This window comes from Bubalus kerabau, chromosome 4 (assembly GCF_029407905.1).
Source record: "Bubalus kerabau isolate K-KA32 ecotype Philippines breed swamp buffalo chromosome 4, PCC_UOA_SB_1v2, whole genome shotgun sequence".
Classification (NCBI taxonomy): domain Eukaryota; kingdom Metazoa; phylum Chordata; class Mammalia; order Artiodactyla; family Bovidae; genus Bubalus; species Bubalus kerabau.
The window spans coordinates 10,123,270-10,137,652 of NC_073627.1; the positions used below are offsets into that span (position 1 = coordinate 10,123,270).

General features: G+C 50.3%; 1 non-coding gene across 1 annotated transcript; it reads right to left on the reverse strand.

Moving 5' to 3' along the window:
- Positions 1-1,838: 1,838 nt before the first annotated feature.
- LOC129651961 (small nucleolar RNA SNORA11) lies at positions 1,839-1,971 on the reverse strand. Its single transcript, XR_008714450.1, has one exon. It is a non-coding gene; the product is annotated as a small nucleolar RNA SNORA11 (small nucleolar RNA).
- Between the last annotated feature and the right edge of the window lie 12,412 nt (positions 1,972-14,383).

Consider the following 14,383-nt stretch of genomic DNA (forward strand, 5'->3'; position numbering starts at 1 on the left):
ATACCCCCCCACACACACAAACATCCTAATCTCTAGAAACTGTTACTTTTTACAGCAAAAAAGACTTTGCAACAACACATGGTTAAAGATTTTGGGGATGGGGCAGTTTACCTGAATTATCCAGGTGGGCTCTAAAAGTAATCACATATGTCCTTAAAAAGTGAGCCAGGGACTCCCCTGGAGGTCCAGTGGTTAAGATGCCATGCTTCCACTGCAGAGGGCACAGGTTCGATCCCTGGTTGTGGAACTAAGATCCCGCATGCTGTGCAGGGCAGGCAATAAATAAATAAATATAGTGATATTTAATTTATAGCTTCCCCAGTGGTTCAGCAGGTAAAGAATTCGCCTGCAGTGCAGGAGACACAGGAGACACGAGTTCAATCCCTGGGTCGGGAAGATCCCCTGGAGAAGGAAATGGCAACCACTCCAGTAATCTTGCCTGAAAAATCCAAAACACTGAGGAACCTGGCAGGCTACAGTCCATGGGGTTGCAAGAGTCGGACACGATTGAGTGACTAAGCACTTACTTACAGTGATATGTTAAAAATGTTATTTAAGAAAAAAAGAACATGGCAGAGGAAGACTTGGGAGTAGAGGAGAAAGCTACGTAAGGACAAAAACAGAGGTGAGAGTGAAGTCCTTTGAAGACAAGAAAGGAGCCACAAGCCAAGGAAAGGAGGCAACCTCTAGCAGCTGGAAAAGGCATGGGATTCTCCCCAAAAGCCTCTGGAGGGAGCACAGCTCTGCCAACACCTTGGTTTTGGCCAGGTGACACCCATTTCAGGCTTCTGGCCTCCAGAAATAACTAGATCTGTGTGATGTGTTTGTTCAGTCATGAAGTCATGTCCCACCTGTTGCAACCCCACAGACTGTAGCCCTCCAGGCTCCTCAGTCCATGGGATTTCGCAGGCAAGAACACTGGAGTGGATTGTCATTTCCTTCTCCAGGGGATCTTCCCAATCAGGTATTGAATCCGAGTCTCGCTCCTCAGTCCATGGGATTTCGCAGGCAAGAACACTGGAGTGGGTTGTCATTTCCTTCTCCAGGGGACCTTCCCAATCAGGTATTGAACCTGCGTCTCCTTCATTGGCAGGCAGATTGTTTGCCACTGCACCACTAGTAAGCCCCCAAATCTGTGGCCATTTGTTCCAGCAGCCTTAGGAAATAACACTGTAATAAAATGTGTAACAGCCATTCTTTTCTTTTCTTTTTTTTTTCTCCCTGAGTGTTAAATTCTTTTCTTTGAGAACTTTTTTTAAGTAGTCTTGGATTTACAACAAAATTGACAGGAAGATATAGAAATTCCCCATATACCTCCTCCCCTCACATGCACAGCCTTTATCAATAGAGTGGTACCTTTTGTTTTTTTTTAGCCAAAGATGAACTGCATTGACGCATTATAATTACCATGGAACCCAGTTCATCTTAGGGTTCACTTTAAGTAACTGAGTAGTGTTGCACATTCTATGGGCTTGGACAAAAGTATAATGACATATATCCATCATTATAATGTCATTCAAAGTATTTTCACCCTCAAAGAAACTTTGACACTCTGTGTATTCATCTGTCTGCATACTCCTGACAACCACTGATCTTTTAATTGTCTCCATAGTTCTGCCTTTTCCAGAAAGGCATATAGTTGGAATCTTTTTTTTTTTTAAATTTCTCCTTGAAAAGAGAGGTTTACAGCCTTTCTAAGACCACTCATGGCCCACTCACACATAGACCTGGCAGGCTCTAGGTGGAAAGCTCCCCCGCTAAACCTGGTAGCTTTTCTTCCGATACTGAGCCACGTCCCGCTGGCCCTGCCCAGCAGCCTTGCGTAGGGGCAGGGGGACGTGTGTCGGGTATTTGTTCATAGCAAGGTCACACAAGTTTTGCACCCGTCTTCACAAAGAACCCAAGTTCCTGTTGGGTGTGTTGTAAAGAGATGAGCCATTTCTTCAGGCCCCCCGGCTCTGAGCATGCCCCAGGCCATTCATTTTTTTGATGTGTGATTTTAAGAAATCACTTTGAAAGAAGAAGAAATGCTCATCTTAAAAAGATTATGCAAATTCATTAAAACAGTTCGTGTATGAACAAAAATCGGCACTCATAAATAAATACTTCTTGTGGCAGTTCACACTGCTTCTCTGTTTTAAATTTTAAGCTCTGACGTGGAGTCACACAATGAGCTGAAGGAAGTCAAGCTCTGTTCTTCATCCTTGCAATCCCTGTGCTGTCATTGTTTATTTCTAATCTTCTGTTTAAAAGCAGGAAAATGCAATTCCATGGGGGTGGGACCCACAAACTGCCCCAAAGTGATCGCCAGTGACCCCCAAACCCCCATGAACTTACTCCCCAAATGAACATGAGCCACTGTGGGAACCAACAACACCGCTAGGCTTTTCCCAATGTACTCCCACAAAGAACGGGATGTTTATCAAAGGTTAAGTAATAAAAAAGTGCTAATTCAAAGCTTACAGATATGTTATTAAAACCCAACAGTAACAGACATTGTTTAGAACTTTAGACCCACAAAAAGTTTTTCAGGGACATTTTTGGGACTCACAGGCTCATGATGTTAATAAAAAGCAGAGTGGGCTTCCCCGGTGGTCCAAAGGTTAAGACCCTGAGCTCACACTGCAGGGGCCACAGGTTCGATCCCTGGGCAGGGAAGTAAGCGTGCTGCACAGGGAAACCAAGAAAAACAAAACAAGACAAGACAAAAAGCAGGCCACTTTTGCCAGTGTTGTTGTTTTCAGATTGCTTACAGATTGCCACACTTGGAACTGTATGCCCCCGATCCTGGATCTCGCAGGATTCCTCACAGTCCAGGAAAAAGGAAAGTTTCCTCTAACACCCCATTACCCCCACTCTGGGCCAGGGGGCTGAGGGGCACCCCGAGGCAGCGCCCTGCCACATAACACAGAGCTGAGATCCCAGGGGCAGAGGCCTGGGGGAGAACGGACTTCCACAAAAAGCCCCCAGACCCTCACTGAGTTATCAGGTAGAACCCTTCCCCCAGGGCTGCTGGCAAGGGATTTGCAGGAAGGGCCTAGACACAGCTACACAGAGTCCAAGTGGGTCTCGGATGCAGCCTTGGCCCTGAATCGGGAACCTTCTCCCCAGGGATACCCCAGCCCCACTGAGCCTGCCCAGCCTCCCCCACCCTCAGAACCCTTCTGCCTTGGTCTTACCCAGGAGGGACACTTACCGAGGAACTCACCCAAGAGGCTGGAAACTGGCCAGTGACCGTCTCCATGGGCAGGTGCCACCCCGAAGCAACTGGCCCTGCACAGTGGGGAGATGTGGACGTTTCTGAGCATGTGGCGGTGCCAGGCAGGTGGAAGGATGAGGTCACCAGGAAGCAGAGAAGCAGCAGGAAGGGGAAAGAGGGTCTGGGTCACAGACTGGCCAAGCCTCCCTGCCCAGCACCTCCGGCCACCGGCCACCTGCTCACAGCCTCCAGGGCAAGGCTAGTCACTAGTCACCATGACCCACGCTCACCTCCCTGACTCCCTCGGCCTCCTTGTGACCTGTAGCAGATGTGAAATCAGATTCTGCTCCTCTCGGCGTCTGCCCTCAGGGGACATGCTGGTGAGCGAGTCGGGGGCAAGGAGGGCACCTGGCGCCTGGGCAGGCAGTGAGTCATTCTCTCCCCTTTCCTCCTCCTGGCTGAATCCATGAGAACATCCAAATGGAGTGTCCCGAGCCCCCGAGCCCCTTAGAAACTGTTTTCAGGGTCCCACTGGTAGCTCAAATGGTAAAGAATCTGCCTGCAATGCAGGAGACCTGGGTTCAGTCCCTGGGTCAGGAAGATCCCCTTGAGAAGGGAAAGGCAACCTACTCCAGGATTCTTAACTGGAGAATCCCATGGACCGACCACGGGGTCGCAAAGAGTCGGACACGACTGGGCAGCTAACATTTTCACACTTTCAAGGTGGCCGTGGGGCAGGCAGCCTCGTCCTGAGCTGGGCTGGAGTCCGGAGAGGGGGAGGAGACGGGAGGGGTGCGCAGGGGAGGGCGGTGCTCAGAGAGGCGGGTTCCCACCGCGTCGGTATGCAAATCACCTGCTGCCGAGAGAAATGATCTTGCAGGAAGGCAGGCGGGGTTCCCAGCGGGAGCCATTTGTCATTTCTATACCCGACGAGTGAGCAAACCGGCGCGACAGCATCCCCACGCCTCCCTCCCGCCCAGGTAGCCGCACCGGCACAGGTGCCCGGAACAAATAGATGCAGCTCCCTGACCTTCACCTCCCCACATCGGAACAGGGGCAGGGGGCGCCTCGCACAGCCTTGAACTTGGGTAACCCAGCACCATTTGTGAAAGAATCCTCCGCAGAGGCCAGGGGAGAGGGCGCTTTGTCTCTTGGAAGGACAATTGAAAACCGCAAGCCTCTCTCTTTTGGCAGTCAGCTCTCCGCCGAATTGACAAGTGTGCGTCCCGTACACGAGCTGCGAAGATTTTCCGTGACGTCTGCAGAGCCCGACAGTATCTGGGATTCACCTGGCAGGCCTGGCATCGAATGGAGGAAGCGTGGGGCCAGGTCGTGTTCCAGCAAGAATGGCGCAATGCTCGGACCCCACAGGCTCTTTCAGAAATGGTTCACGAAGGGATAGATGGATCAATCAGTCCTGGAGATTTTGAAGTTGCCAGAACTCCAATCCAACTCACCCCACCCTTTCCTACTTGGAGCTCCTCATCCTAAGAGCAAAAGCTTGAGAACATCACACTGCTCTCAGAATGTTCTCTGGGAGCGAATGCCAGGCGGTAGTGCTTTAGGACGAAAGCACTGCCAGGGATGTTGCTCCATCCATGCTTCCGATGCTGGAGACGATCTCCTGCAGAGGTGATGAGCTGGGCTGCTGCAGCCCACTCCTTCATCTCAGAGCCTGGTCCGTGGTGGGGGCTCAATAAATATTTGAATGAATTAATAAGCAACTGGTAAAAGGCCTTCAGAGGACCACACAGTTCATTTCAGTTGCTCAGTTGTGTCCAACTCTTTGCGATCCCATGAATAGCAGCACGCCAGGCCTCCCTGTCCATCACCAACTCCTGGAGTCCACTCAGACTCACGTCCATCGAGTCAGTGATGCCATCCAGCCATCTCATCCTCTGTTGTCCCCTTCTCCTCCTGCCCCCAATCCCTCCCAGCATCAGAGTCTTTTCCAATGAGTCAACTCTTCTCATGAGGTGGCCAAAGTACTGGAGTTTCAGCTTTAGCATCATTCCTTCCAAAGAACACCCAGGACCGATCTCCTTTAGAATGGACTGGTTGGATCTCCTTGCAGTCCAAGGGACTCTCAAGAGTCTTCTCCAACACCACACTTGAAAAGCATCAATTCTTCAGTGCTCAGCTTTCTTCACAGTCCAACTCTCACTTCCATACATGACCACAGGAAAAACCATAGCCTTGACTAGACAGACCTTTGTTGGCAAAGTAATGTCTCTGCTTTTGAATATGCTATCTAGGTTGGTCATAACTTTCCTTCCAAGGAGCAAGCAGCACAGACTAAACTCTATAAAGCTCTAAAGCTCTTTGGCACAGTTATGGATTGATCCTACCACCTTTAGGGGCATCCCAGGTGACGCTAGTGGTAAAGAGCCTGCCTACCAATGCAGGAGACTCAAAGACGAGGGTTTAATCCCTGGGTCAGGAAGATTCCCCTGCAGGAGGGCATGGCAACCCACTCTGGTATTCCTGCCTGGAGAATCCCATGGACAGAGGAGCCTGGTGGGCTCCAGTCCATGTGGGAAAGACTCGGATGTAACTAAAGCGACTGAGAACCGTGCACTATAACCATGGTCCTACTTTGTCCTTTGATTCACTTGTTTACTCACTCATGCATTCATTCTTTCATTAGGAAACATTTATCAAGTGCCCACTGTGTTCAGCACTAAACAATGCCGATTCTCATTAGGTCCTAGGTTGCCGAGAGCAGGAGCCTTCACACTGATCCGTCAGCTCTCCATGGCCAATGACTGGTCCTCAGGAGCCAATACCCCGAAGCTCTGGCACAACCCAGGATATTGTTGGGTCCTGCTGACGTCATGGAAAATCTTAGCAGCTACACACAGGATGTGCACTTGTCAATTAGCTGTGAGTCCACAAGCCAAAAGAAAGGTCTGAGGTTTCACACTGCCCTTCTAGGAGACAAGCCTTGGCTGATAGCCAGCATTGCCCTGGCCACCTCGTCAGGGTGGCCCTTCCTGCTCCTGGTGGTAAGAGGCTGGGTATGTTTGTCAGTTCTCACTTGAGGTCCCCATCAGAACACTCTGAGGTCAACTCAACCCACAGACTCCTTACCACCAAAATTTGGTTAGGGCTTCCCTTGTGGCTCAGCTGGTAAAGAATCCGCCTGCAGTGCAGGAGACCTGGGTTCGATGCCTGAATTGGGAAGATCCTCTGGAGAAGGGAAAGGCTACCTACTCCAGTATTCTGGCCTAGAGAATTCCATGGACAGTCCATGGGGTTGCAAAGAGTCGGACACGACTGAGTGACTTTCACTTCCAGATTTGAATCACCTCAACTCAAGGTCACATATTAAACACCGACGACACACACACTGGCTTCCCTGCTGACTCAGCAGTTAAAAACCCTCCTGCCAGTGCAGGAGGCGCGGGTTCCATCCCTGGGTCAGGAAGATCCCCTGCAGGAGGAAATGGCAACCCACCCCAGTATTCTTGCCTGGGAAATCCCATGGACAGAGGAGCCTGGTGGGTTACAGTCCATGGGGTCGCAAAAGAGTTGGACACGACTTAGCAACTAAACAGCAACCATATCCAAGGCACTCCATCAAAAGATCCTGACATTACAAGGATGACAAAAGTCCCGGTCCCTTCTCTTCGGGGACTGGAAATCTGGAGGCGAAGACAAACATCATCACCAGTACCTGAAATGCAGAGTTGTGAGCTGGTGCCATAAAAGGAGACAAGGTACAGTCATTCCCTGAGCATATCCTCTGCCCTGGCCCCTGCACCAGCTATCCTACAGGCAGCAGGCAGGCCTTCACGTACCTGCACCAGCTCCACGAGGCAGCGCTCACTGCCTCTACTTTACAGGTGAGGATGCTGAGGCTCAAGAGGCCAAGGACATGCCAAAGGTCTTACAGCTGGTAAGGCCCACTGACTTGAACTGCACCTTGCTGCCTGGGAAAACTGATGACTCCATTGGCGGGAGTTTGGGACACGGCAGGGCAGGTGAGCCCACTGTCTGCTGGGCGAGGAAAGGCTGTGCTGATGAGTCTTAAGCCTCAGGAGTAAGGTCCAGGCTGGACTGGAAAGCTGGGGAGGCCCAGGAGTGGCCGACCGTCTCAGGGACAGTTGAAGAATCAGAGGAGGGGGTGGGGAGAGGAGGGGAGCAGTTCTTGGGGACAGAAGCCCAGCTGTGCTGTGGCCAGAGCAGAGAATGGGGGGAACGGGGGGGAGGTCAGGGCATTGGCACAATCATCACACAAGGGGCAGTGAGGTAGGAGACACAGGGCACTGCCACGATGGAAAGAGAAGGGAGGCAGGGTCAGCAGATGATGGCGATGGTGGAGTGACTTCAGCGGAAGAAGGGCTAGGACCCTGGGCAGCTGTCAGCCTAGAAGTATCCATGGGAGAGGGCTGTCCAGGAATCTCTTTCCAGGGGGGTGTGGGTGTGGGGCAGGACAGAGGTACAGATGGGATGGGGGTACAGGGGTCCTAGAGGTAGATCCAGGTTGGCGTGAATTCAAGAGAGAGGTTCATGAAAAAAAGAAAGAGAGAGAGGTTCATGGCACTTTCCAGGAAAGGCCGAAGAATGTGGCAGGAAGCCCTCAGCTCAGAATGAAAGGGGCTCGGAAGGGGCCGGCAGGAGGCTGGGATGGGGCAGTGGAGGAAGACCAAGGTGGAGGGGGCCCAAAGGAGTTTGAAATGAAATGAGACCACCGCACGGGTCCCCAGCATCACGCACGGCCTATGCAGAACGTGCCGTGTAGAGCTGGCATGCAGGCCAGATGCCCCGACCATGCAATGGCCATGTTGCCCAACGCTCTGCCAACGCCGATCAAGCTGTCCACAGATGGTGAGCTCGACAGCAGCAGTCACAGCCCTCTTGCAGGAAATAAACATGATGCTTTGGTAGCAACGATGAAGAGAAACAGCAGGGTGCGGGGAGGGCAGTAGGAATAGGGAGTGGGGTGGGATAAAAATTTGCATTCAAGGAACTGCAGAAAAGTCTTCTTCCTCCTGAAGGGAGCACCCCACCCCCCAGAGGTTGGCTTTCCTGAGTCTCCTTCCACCTCTCCTCCTGGGGGTGCAGGCTGGCAGGCACATCCCCTCCTCCAGCAGGTGTGAAATGTGCTGAGGCTGGTGCGCCTCCACTCAGGGAGTCTGGTGGGGTCGCCTCTTCTCCCCCTCACCGCCCAGCCAGAGGTCTGACCCCTGGGGTTTTATCTGAGCCTGGTCCCTGCGGGTGGCAGCGAAGCCCAGCAGGGCGGCCTGCATCCCACTGAGAACTCATTCTCTGATCCTGCCTCCCTTCCTGCTTTGGGAAAAAAGCACCTCCGAAGGCTAAAGCTTTTTCTCAGCTCCAAGTTTAAAGAGGTACAGAGGCAGGACCATTCTCTCTCAAGCATCCTGACCTACAAGGAGGCTGGATATGGTGGGAGGGGAGCCAGGCAGAGTCTGAATTCAGGGGCCTCTCCAATAAGACGCTGCCAGCACCATCCTCCCAGCTGGGTTAAGCAACCTGCCCAAGCCCCCTCCCTTCTCTGTCCCTCCTCCCCTACCTCCCCATTACTCTGGCCACCGGCTCCTTCCCTCCCAAGCCTCAGTCTGTTCTCAGAGCCTCCAGAAGTCTCTAGGTGCTCGTTTGATGCTGTGGCGTGGTTGGTGGAGATAATTACTGCGTTAGCCCAGTGGCCTGAAGAAAGACTGGGATGCGGGGGGCAGCAGGGGCGGGCGGTGAACAGAGAAGAGGGGGGAAGGAAGGTTTTTTATTAAATGCAGATGTTTTTAAATCACTGTAATTAACTGGAATGGACACCGCGAATCACAGGCATAAAAGCTAAATGGCCTTTTGTTTTAACTGTTTGTCACATATTTAAAAGGTCATTGTAGAATAGAACACACAGACATGTTCTTCCTGTTTGCTTTTGCCTGGCAAAGACTTCCTTTGGGCCTGTGGGTGGACACACACACTCGATGAACCCGGCCTGAATGGGTCTTGACTGGAGGGGTATCGGGTCTCCACTCCTGCAGCCACGGAAGCCTTCCTCAGTGGCCGTGGCACTTGGGTCACCAGCGGCCACACAGCAGGGAGACCCTGGTGGACGGGCATGGAGACCCTGGTGGACGGGCACTGAGGCCCTGCCGTCTGCCTCTGATCACAGTGCAGGGGGCGGATCCATGGAGACACGCTGCTCCAAACCCTTCCTGTTCCAGGAAATAAGTTGGGGGACAGATGTTCCCTTTTGAGGTCAGACTCCCCCTTTCTCCCTGGGGCGCTGGGTCACTTTTCCACCTGGACAAGTGGCTTCCTTGTTTCCGGGCTCAGGAATTAGGCGGGGTCAGGCTGTGACTAGGCAGGCAGAGGTGCTTTAGAAAGGTCCTCCTTGGCCAAACACCTTTTCCCGCCTCCTTCCAGTCTGGACCCAAAACACTCGGGTAAGCAGGGGCCCAGGGCTCGCCTGGCTCCAGGCAGCAGGGGGAGGGGCCGCAGGGAGGGGACTTTTCTGGCAACTCTGGGCCATGATGAACTGCCCTCCCAGAATTGCCCCTATGGGGCTGAACCACTGCAACCCCATCCTTTTCCGGAAGAACCTCCCCCCCTTATTCGTCACACAGTCCACAGCTCTGCTGCTGGATGAAGCTGGGGTTCTGAGAACTGATAGCCAGGTGCCCACCTCCAATCAGGACACCAGAGCCCCCACCTCCTATCTGCCCACCCCACACACCCACATCCCAGCAGCACAGCTGAATTTTCCCTCTTCTCTGGCTGTCCTCTGTCTCCAGCCCCCTCATCAGAGCAGAGTCAGTAAAAAAGGAAGAGATCAGGAGGAAAATGGGTGCAGCTCCCCAGATCCTGGGGGAGGCTGATGATGGAGATGCTCCCAGATATGCTACTGGAGCCAGGAACCCACTTCCCCTGGCCTCTGCGTCAGGGCTCTGGGATCACCAGTGCGGTGGTGAAGGTTGCAAGGTAGCTACGCAACCTGAGTCCAGCAGGGAACCAAGACCCCTGAGAACTGGGCCCAGAGGCACTTCCAGACCCACTGCCCAGAGGGAGTGTCCTCCAGGGCAGGCTGGTCATTTTAGTGTGGTCAGGGGAGCCACCCAGGTGTCTAGTTTCGAGGGCAACTCCCAGCACTGCCCTCCCCCTCCTCCACCCCCTCCCCCTCCCCTCTGCTCCTCCACCACTTCCAAAACTCCCTCCTGGGCAACACCTTTCTGCCTGGGGCTCTCCAAGTCAGTGGCTTTCCAGTCTCCTTGGCGAAGACCCACCATAAGAGACAGATGACCACGTGACCCCAGAAACACACGCAGACAAGTATATAAATAACCAAGACAATGCGTCACGTCACAAAGGTCTCTCCCTCATGGAGAACTCCCACACGGATATTTTCTCTTCTCTTCAGTTTTTCTATCTCTAATGTAATTTTTTCTTTTCTATTTGTATTTTTCACAGCCCACAAGCTGTATTTCACCCCCGAGTGGACCTCCTCTCACAGTTTGAAAGCAACCACACTAGGCCACCTTCATGCTCTCAGTGAAACCAGTTTCAGCGAGCTGGCTGGTGTCAGGCCGTGTTGTTGCATGCAAAAATTTCCCTGGTCTTGTTTTGGAAAAACAAAAAGTATTTATTTGGCTCTCCCAGGTCTTAGTTTCAGCACTCAGATCTTCAATCTTAGTTTCAGCATGCAAACTCTTAGTCATGGCATGTGGGATAGAACCTGGACCCCCCTGCATTGAGAGCTCCGAGTCTTAGCCACTGGACCACCAGCAAAACGCTGCTCTTCCTTTCTCACAACCCAGAGCAAACATCCGTGAAAGGGTTCTTACCTGAGCTTTGATATGTCACATCATCCTTCCTTTCGTACTTCCCTATGGTTGCCTTTTTTTTTTTTTTTTTTTTTGGATCTCTCAGTTCAGTTCAGTCACTCAGTCATGTTCGACTCTTTGCGACCCCATGAATCACAGCACGCCAGGCCTCCCTGTCCATCACCAACTCCCGGAGTTCACTCAAACTCATGTCCATCGAGTCTGTGATGCCATCCAGCCATCTCATCCTCTGTCGTCCCCTTCTCCTCCTGCCCCCAATCCCTCCCAGCATCAGAGTCTTTTCCAATGAGTCAACTCTTCTCATGAGGTGGCCAAAGTACTGGAGTTTCAGCTTTAGCATCATTCCTTCCAAAGAAATCCCAGAGCTGATTTCCTTCAGAATGGACTGGTTGGATCTCCTTGCAGTCCAAGGGACTCTCAAGAGTCTTCTCCAACACCACACTTCAAAAGCATCAATTCTTCAGTGCTCAGCTTTCTTCACAGTCCAACTCTCACTTCCATACATGACCACAGGAAAAACCATAGCCTTGACTAGACAGACCTTTGTTGGCAAAGTAACATCTCTGCTTTTGAATATGCTATCTAGGTTGGTCATAACTTTCCTTCCAAGGAGTAAGCGTCTTTTAATTTCAAGGCTGCAATCACCATCTGCAGTGATTTTGGAGCCCCAAAAAATAAGTCTGACACTGTTTCCACTATTTCCCCATCTCTTTGCCATGAAGTGATGGGCCCAGATGCCATGATCTTTGTTTTCTGAATGTTGAGCTTTAAGTCAACTCTTTCACTCTCCTCTTTCACTTTCATCAAGAGGCTTTTGAGTTCCTCTTCACTTTCTGCCATAAGGGTGGTGTCATCTGCATATCTGAGGTTATTGATATTTCTCCTGGCAATCTTGATTCCAGCTTATGCTTCTTCCAGCCCAGCGTTTCTCATAATGTACTCTGCATATACAGCATTGACGTACTCCTTTTCCTATTTGGAACCAGTCTGTTGTTCCATGTCCAGTTCTAACTGTTGCTTCCTGACCTGCATATAGGTTTCTCTAGAGGCAGTTCAGGTGGTCTGGTATTCCCATCTCTTTGGATCTCTAGTCTCTGTCTATTCCCTTTCTCATGATTTCCTCCCAGTTTTCCAAACTCTAAAAGCTTCTCTGATATTCAGGGAACAGGACTTGGGTCTCCACGACCTTGAGAAATGATGGCCTAGAAATCTAGTTTATTTCCATTTAAAGAGTCCATTTGCATGTTAAGCCAGCAAAGAAATCTCCCAAATTACATAAAGAGTTTCACGAGAAGCAAAGGAGCTGAATTGTTTTCAACATCTATTTGTTTATTTGGCTGCGTCGGGTCTTACTTGCAGTGCACAGAATCTTTCTTTGTGGCGTTCCGGCTTCTATTCTTTGAGGCACCGGCTCAGTAGCTGTGGCACATGGGCTTACTTGCCCAGCAACATGCAGGATCTCATTAATAGTTTCCCAACCAGGGATCGAACCCTCATCCCCTGCACTGGAAGGTGAATTCTTAACCACTGGACCACCAGGAAAGTCCCTCTGGATGTTTATTGAACAGCTACCATATGTCTGAAGCTTTCTGTAAAGTTCTATTGGCATCGTCTCATACTCACGGGTCTCAATAACCTTTGAAACAGGATCTTATTTCCACTGTTCCAACAGGAGACTCAGAGAAGGGAAGTCAGTTACCCAAGGCCAAGGGGCAGAGGGATTTGGGGTGGGAAGGGGGGTGGATAGGCCAGATAGCAAAGTTCTGTTTTTCTGCTGGGAAGGTTGTTTTCCCAGAGGAGGTCATCAGTGCTGAACAGGTTTCCAGGCAAGCAGGGATTGTTTCACTGAAAGTGCATGGGCCAGCCTTTCATACCCATCCCTCCTCGGTATAAATTTCCAAGCTGAAACCAGGGAGAAAGGGATGGAGGAGGAAAGGAAAGAAACAGTGAAAAAGAGAGGCAGAAACAGACAAAAAAGGACAACGAAGACTAATCATACCTTTTAAGACTGCATTTTCTCCATTTGAAAATAAACATGTTTTTCACTTTGTAATCTGAAAAGAGAGGTACATTTTATGATCAATGTCAAGAGAAACTCGTCAGCAGATGGTACATTTTACAATCATAGTGAATTAGAAGTGAAGGGAAGTAGGGACTATTGTTCCAGGTTAATCCTGAGGCTCTCAAGATGGACATCACCCGGGGCAGTCTATACTTCTAGAGCAGCTCAAAAATGCAGAGGACTTTTCCTGTTTGCTGTCAGAAGGTTCTGTGTAATCTAGTCATCACACTGATTTATGGGGAAGAAAATTAGGGCCCCATAATTAAATTTTATTTGCACAATTTTACATATCTATTTTTCTTTTCTTAAATTAATACACTTTTTAAAGTCTTTATTGAATTTGTTACAATATTACTTCGGTTTTATGTTTTGGGTTTTCCGCCAGGAGGCATGTGGGATCCTAGCTCCCTGACTAAGAAACTCCCACCCTCTGCACTGGAAGGCAAGTCTTAACCACTGGACAGCCAGGGAAGTCCTGCTATTTTCAAAATGTATGTTCCCAGCAGTTTAGGAGGCTTTCTCTTTCTTGTTTGTGTGTGTGTGTGTGTGTGTTTGGCTTGGTTTTGCTTGCTGCAGCAATTAACCTAATAAACCACCATTTCATTACTCTGGTAGATTAACTACTTCAGAGAATATCAGATAAACATGGTGCTTTGCATTCAAGCGTCCTCAGAAGCCAGGCCGAACAATGGGGTGGTTTTACCAGTGCGATCCTGGTAATTAGAGAGAAGAGGCCCCTCAGGTAACTGCTGAGAAAGGTCCCTTAATTTGACCCTGTTTCACGCGGTCCGATTTTCAATAAAATGAGGCACTTGAGCACTGTCCCTCAGGAAATCACCTCCGAGCCTGTAATCCCTACATCTTTCAGGGCATTATTCAATCTAAAGTCCTCCCTTCTGATCTGTCTGCATCAAACCAGCCATCCCCTTTCTGCTAGTATTTATCCAGGGACACTTCTAGACTGGCCTTCATGCCCTATGACAACATCTTCCTCTTTCACTTGGTACCTCCCTTCTTATCATCATTTTTGATAATCTGCTTGAACTTGCTTCTCTTTCTGATTGTCAGTGGAAACCCAAAGCAAGGTTTGATGGTTTATTCATTATTTACTTATTTATTTATTGAATGGCATTTCTATTGCAAACACATTTTTTTGCCAGAAGCAAAAGAAAAATGTACTCCAGCTCCTCACCGTCAAACTCCCCTCCCCTGCTCCACTCTGATGATGCGGTATATACATTCTCGTGAATCCAAAACCACCCCTATTTACTGCAAAATTTCCTCCCCAGGCACTTTAGTGCCAGGTTTGTTTTT